The sequence below is a fragment of the Monopterus albus genome, unplaced genomic scaffold, assembly GCF_001952655.1.
Source record: "Monopterus albus unplaced genomic scaffold, M_albus_1.0 scaffold263.1, whole genome shotgun sequence".
Taxonomy (NCBI): Eukaryota; Metazoa; Chordata; class Actinopteri; order Synbranchiformes; family Synbranchidae; genus Monopterus; species Monopterus albus.
The window spans coordinates 122,392-129,712 of record NW_018128143.1 but is presented as its reverse complement, the minus strand read 5'-3'; positions in this window follow the sequence as shown (position 1 = coordinate 129,712).

Below are 7,321 nucleotides of genomic sequence, written 5' to 3'. Positions count from 1 at the left end.
GCTTAATGATTAATTAGATGGAACATTGTGGGTGTGGTGTATGAATGTTAACACCTTGTATTAATTCTTTAGTATGTTACTTGTGTGGTGTAGAAGATAATTATTTAAGAATGTAATTATGTAAGAATGTTAACACTCTGTTATAATTTTTTTAGTATATTACTTGTGTGGTGTAGAAGAGAATTATTTATGTAGAGATACTGCTTGTAAACCAATGATGGTAAGATGATGTCATGGGGTAGGACTGGATAAGTCTGACTTCTTCCTACTCCATTCAAGCATGTACTAGGTATAAGCAAATTGATATTGGATTAGCATTTGTTGGATATGTGTAAAATTATGTGTGTTGATATATCAACTGTCTTTACATGCTTGAAAGAATAAATAAATCAAATCAAATCAAATGTGCATTTTTGTTTTCGCTGGGTCTGATGGGAACTCTAATTATTTCACTCAGTGGGCGATGACCAAAATACTCACCACACAGGATGGCAACCACAAGCACAGAATATGTGGAACTGGAAATCCCATTAAAAATGGGTCAGCAGTTAGGACAGATAAGTGCATGGTGCTCCAAGTGATTCCCAATTTCATACCTCAGCATTTTATTTCTTTCATTGCAAGGATGGGGATACAGATGGGAAGTGAAGAGAATGGCATATGTAACACAACAAATCTGATTTAGTTCAAAATGCAGTAAACAGTGTGCTGAAATTCCACAAACCACTGCAAAAATATCCCACCAAACTACAATATTGCTGAGATTCAACCTGCTACTCTCTAGCTGCTGTTTCAGGTCGGTGACTGTTTGCAAGAAACTGTCCCATCTCCAGTTTCACAGCCAGGACACACCGCTACAGCCATAAATAAGTTTTCCAGCACATTACTTGGAGTCTCTGTTTGGAGACTCTCACTGTCTCGGGTTGCACAGCAGGAGGCATTTGTTACTGCTTTCTAAGTAGATTGCCAGCATTTGGAAGGAATTTGAAGGGCATTTTATCATGACCATACTTAGCGCTTAGAGGCAAATAAAGTTAGCTTTTTCCTGGCTTCTGAAGCTGCCAGTCTTAATTTGCTTCACTTTTGGTATTATGTCAAATGTTGAGGAGTTTTGTCTATTGTAGACAGCCATGAGTGTGATAAATATTGTTTGAAAGAAAAATTCCCATATCTTGTGTGCATTTCAGTGTAGCCAACAGAATTTGGAAGAGCCATATCATCAGCTGTCTGAAACAGAACCATATCAAGCCTTTGTTAGGAGCTCTTACTATTTTAGCATGTTCCTAACTAGGTGAGAGGCAGTGTGATCCACATTAGCATGCATTAACACTATGATGAACAAGACTTTACAGCAGGGTGCTGGCAGAGCAGATCATTACTAATCACACCCTATAAGACTTCATCAAGAATAAGTTTGCACTCAGACTGAAGATTCCCTCTGGGGGCAAAAATACTAAAGTGGATTTTCAATGAGCACTGTTTACACTCAGATCTTTTTAGCATATTTACTCCCATTAGATGCACGTGATAAACAATGATACAATAATATTAAGCCAGTGAAGCGGCCAAAATGTTCATTTGATGCCTATTTATTCAGGTCAGTGAGCACGTGTTGCGTGCTTCTGTGTCTTGTAATGAATAACTTCAGCTCACTTAATGCACTCTCAGAGCACAAAGGAAGACCACAGTGGAAAATGTGATATTTATTTTGCCATATGTTGTTGAAATATGTGCTTTGACAAAGGGGATGAAAAATAACTGCTTTGTTGGCTACACAACGAGCTGGTTCCTCTAAGCTCCATTACAGTGACAGCTTCATGACAGCTCATCACGCTGTTGGAACACCAACCCATGCTGCTCATTGTGTGTGGGAATGGCCTGCAGCAATCTTGAAATGACAATGTAGTGGATGAAGAGTGAATTTACAGATATTTTTCAACATATTTACTCACTAAGGCCTTTTTCACAGTGGCTATTTTCACTTAAATGCCTGCCAAAAGTGGGGAACAGTGGTGATCAAACAAACACAAAAAAGCCACAAATCACACCTACCATTCATTCTTCCGGAGTCCTACTGGATTTGGCCCTCTGCTTACCCCTCATATGATGTTTTGTTTTGTTTTTCCCAGAAGGCAAAGGCCGAGGAGAGTCGCCTGTCCAACTGTGGAAGGCTGCTAAGTGGAGCCTCTTTGGCAGCTATATCACCATGGCTATCTAATTTCCCAGCCTCACTGTGCCAACAAGGGCAGTTCTCTCCTCTGTTAGTACTTCTGGCCTTTTTTGAGAATGTTAGCTTCAAATAAAAACAGAAAGCCTGCAAGCTGGACTGAGAGAGGCAGAAAAAGAGAAATGTGAGTGAATGTGCAAAACAAGGAGAGCTGCTAATGTGCAAAATAATAGGCACAAATGTGGAGCAGGGATTCAGTGAATCCAAAGGAACGGCATATCGACTAAACAAAAGAGTGGTGATTTGTTCCCTCTCTGTAAAGCCAAATGGTTCGGTGTAGACCCAATTTTGAGGCCAGTATAATTCAGGTGAATGGAGCATTCAGGGTTGGATCAGCAATCAGCGCCCCCTCCACGCCTCAAGTGAAAAGCACAGTGCTTATTATCATTGTGCTTGGTTGGAAATGATACAGTGCAAGCATTCTGAAGCACAGTTCACACTGCTCATTAAAATTTCTATGTGGAGATAAGATTCATCTCATCCTAGTGTGTGATTAATGTGGTTCAGAATGCACATTTGTTAATCCTTTCATTATCATACAGTCTGATAACATCTAAGATTGCTCTCCAGCTCCATCAATTCTTGTGTAATTAAATTAGGGTAAAAATAACATGTTAGAGGATAGGTGAGGTGATATTCTATATGATTGGTATTATCAACAAATCCCAGGAAGAGACCGAAACCAAAAATGTATCCTAAACGTGATATAAGTTAGATAAGTGCCTTAGAGTTTCACTATTGCTTAAAAACTACCAGAGCACATTACTGAGAGCCACACTGTTGCACTGGGTGACTTGTTTCTTCCTTTTTACAAACACAGTTTATTTTGACCTCACATGCACAATCCTGCTGCTGTAAAAGCTCACCATGAGGAATATTTTGCTTGTTGACCTTCCCAACTGTGGTAGCAGTTGCTGATCCAAGGATAAAAACAAAGGAACACTGGTTCACCCACTGTTGTACCCTGCAAACATAATTATAGTCCTCAGGGTAGGTGATACCCAAATTATCTCTGGAAGTTAAAATGGCCATAAATGACAAATTACTGTTTTATTGCCTATGCTAAGTAGAACCAATATTAGCTTGTCTTTTCCTTGGACTAGGCGTCTAAATGACCAGCCGCAGCCTCTGGTCCAGAGAATCTGGACTCATTCAGAGGTTCTAACTGGTAGGCTCTGCAGACCCCTGTGAGCTTCCAGCTCACTATAGTCAGAGTGGGTGGACTCGGGTGGAGATAGATCTTCCACCTTAACCTCAGTCTTTCCATGGTGAAACCCAAGCCTTAGCACAACTGTATGGACCCCATCTAATCCCCACTCCTCATATTACAGCTTTTAAAGATTCTGTCTAGGAGGAGAAAGGTATATACAGTATGTCCTTTAAATATCCCAAATGATGATGAAGTATTATTTTCCTCTTTTCTACAACTTATTTTTCCACAACAGCTAGTGACAAACACTGTATGTAATTGTCTACCGAAAATAGTTTTGTACTGTGATTCCATTTACAAAAAAGTCAGGGTTCCACATGCCAAAAATGTAGATTTAGTGTGCAACACGTATTTGGACTCGTGAGTTTAATAAGTACATTTTCACTGTGTTAAGTATTGTGGTATATTTACACATATATGCACTGTAATGAAATAATTTAAACCAGGCTAGTACAAACTAAGGCTGTCCCTACAAAATACAGTAGACTGCCTGTACAAGCACATTATTATGCCCCATAGTGGCATTTTATTGTATGCTGACCTCTAGTGGCCTTAGGAGCAAAGAAGGAAGTCAAATGGAGTAGTATACACTGACAAGGTCCACCTAGGGAAGTGATGAGAGACCCAGATGTAATGCTGATGTGTAATCCATTATTGTATTCCATCACTAGTTTTAGCTATAAGTGAGAATAGCTGACGTGCTTGAAGTGCTAGCGTGACTGCATTTGTGTGTTCACATAACCTAGCCCCTTGTACATTGTAGTGGTCCATCAGTGTCTGTCTACTGAAGAGGCCAGGGTCAACTGGTGTGCTGACAAAACACAGGACACACATGGTGACAAATGAAAGTTAAAAACCAACATAATGTCTCAGTGAGGTGCTGGACCACCCCATGCTACCAGAACAGCTTCAGTGCACCTTGACATTGACTCTCCAAGTCTGAACTCTACTGGAGGGATGAAGACCGTTCCTTCAAAAGACATTCCCTCATTTGATGTTTTGATGATGGTACTGGAGACGTTGTCTAACACGTGGCTCCAAAATCTCCTTTAGGTGTTCAACAGGCCACAGCATATGAGTCACATCATTTTCATCTTTACCAAACTATTCAGCGACCCCTGGTGTCCTGTGGATGGGGCCCTGTCATCCTGGAGGAAACCACTCATTTATGCGGGATTTTCCTTTCAGTCAGTGTCTGTATGTACAGTATATAAACAACGCCTCCCTGCTGCCTGCACGTGGAGCTGACTGACATATTTGCACAGTGCCAGAACATCTGTTAAAATTTCCAAGCCAAGTCTTTTACACCTACTCTTCTCTCTGCATCTCTGTCTTGCCTTGAGCAGCAGGTTTGTTGGCAGCCTGATTTACACACAGAGACTGCACTAGAACATCTTCTATTGTTTGTCTCTGTCACAAGAGTTCATTGTATCTTGAGCTGATTTTCAGGCACTGACACTTCTTGGGAACCATTTGGGACACACTCTGGTTCCAAACAGATCCTTTAGAGGGAATAAAGCCCGCTTTGTTGTTTCCGACAAACCAGAGACAGCAATGATGGTGCAAAGTTTTTCTTTGATTTATGATGAATAAATGAAAGAAGTCACACAGAAAAGAAATATATTTAAGAAAACCCTTCAGTTTTACTGAAGTCAAAGATAAACATAATTTAAGTCCACAAAGAATAATGTTGCCTTGCAAAGGAAAAACAATTAACTACATTTTGTGTTAAAAAATTAATCTGATGATTTAGGTTAAAATTTTAGATCAACACACAGTGAAGGATCTGTCAGGATCTGTTCCAGCCACGGCATCGATGAGTCTGAGTCGGCACCAAAACCTTCTCAGTTAGTCATGGTAATCAATTATTTTGGTTGGTCTAGTTGGGTTTCTTTTCAACACATACACACACTGCTTTGACATTAAAGCCACCACACGAAAGAAGATGACTAGAAGAACCCACGGCTGTGTTTTGAGAGGGGTGACATGAAGACCTGGTCATGACATGAAGGTCGTGGAATTCTAGTTCTATAAATGTCCAGTAGACAAAACAGTTGTTAAAACTCCATTTTGAAACTTGTATAAAACATTGTAAAGCTGTCTTATCTGTATGATTCAAAAGTCTTGAATTTTTAAATTTCCAACTTTGGCACCACCTCACTGACAGGCAGCAATGTCTGTCTCTACATTTTCAAATTACTTTTAAAATGCTATAATCACATAAAAATATACTAATTATGGAAATAATGGTGAGTGTAAGCAGCAGGAAACAAACATTTATCTAAATGTTGGGTTTAGATTTGCACAATGTTATTAATGCTGCTCTTTTAAATGTCGCCTTCTAATTGCTATGAAAGAATGCAGAAACTCCACAAGGTCATCACCGAGCTGTGCTGTGTTCTGTCAGGCTCCTTGCTGCTGTTACTTTAATCGTCAGTGAGTGCAGGGTGCCAGCAGGCCAGTTACTGATGAGCCACAGTCCAGCCAAACATTCAGCGGGAGCTGCACTCTGTGTGATGAATATGCTAACCTCAAAAAGATGTATTGTAAAATTAAAACTACTGCTTTTTAATCAACTGAAAAGGTCAGTGGGCAGGGAAAACAAACATAACACCATGTAAAGAAGAATGACCAGCCAACAAGAGATAGATGACATTATTAATACCACTCTGTGGGGAAAGTCATCTGATAAAACATAGGAGCATTATTTGTTACATCATCTCTATGCATCTCCACTGGACAGAGTGATATTCTAGCATAGCTCAGGTCCTATCTGGTGGTCCTGGAAGGTGTTCGTGCTCAACCATATATGTTAATAATCTGTACTGTAGTCATTCTGTTTGTCCATATTCTGAATCTATTATGTTGCTGTGAGGGTTCTAGGAAGCCACCGGTTTTACAACGGGTGACAGTAATCTAGGGACTGACTTCTTTGGACTGGTTGTTGTTGCACCTGTATCACTGTCCTCGCTGAAGACAGAAATACTGGCTGCATTTAAACTAATTATCCACCCTGCTCTTCCACCCAGCATTGTGGTGACTGGATGAAATCACAGTCATCATACAATCCATATCTCCTGTTGTGAAACAGTGCTGTGAGGTACACTCTGCTTGCCAGGCTGTTTTGAACACACTCACGTCAGTATAATCCAGGAGTTGGAAACACATCTGGAATGCTTATGGTAGCACCGTGTTGTAGCAGCCCGTTCAAATGTGACCTTTTTATGTGCAGTGTAATGGAGTAAATATTTGTTTCATATTGTTTATCTTGATGTTAATCAGTTATCACATTGGTTGATTTTGCAGGTCAAAGTGTGATGGAGGGCGGCATGGGGGCGGCGTGGGGGCGCAGTGGTTCTGTTGCTGACCCGGGGCCTCTGTGTGTAGTTTTCATGTTCTCCCTGTGCCTGCGTGGGTTCTCTCCGGGTACTCTGGCTTCCTCTCACAGTCCAAAGACATGCAGCTTAGGATGATTGGTGACTCTAAATTGCCCCAAAGAGTGTGTGTGTGTGTGTGTGTGTGTGTGTGTGTGTGCGTGGTTGTTTGTGTACATGTCAGCTCTGTGAAAGACTGGCAACCTGTCCAGGGTGGACCCCGCCTCTCGCCCAATGTCAGCTGTTATTGGTTCCAGCCCCTCATGACCCTGTTCAGTGATAAGCAGTATAGATAATGGATTGGATAATAGCCTTTCATTTATATTGAACATCAGTGTGTGTTACTTCATGTTTTTCTTTTATTTTCTCTATTGGTTTGTTTGACACGTCCTTACTGATGCTTGATGTGCTTCATGAAGGATGTTTTTGTTTCCTTTGGCTCCAAGCCTTTTCTTTTCTTTCTTTACAGTTCAATACTTGTAGAGTGAACTAAAAATGAACAATAGCCCA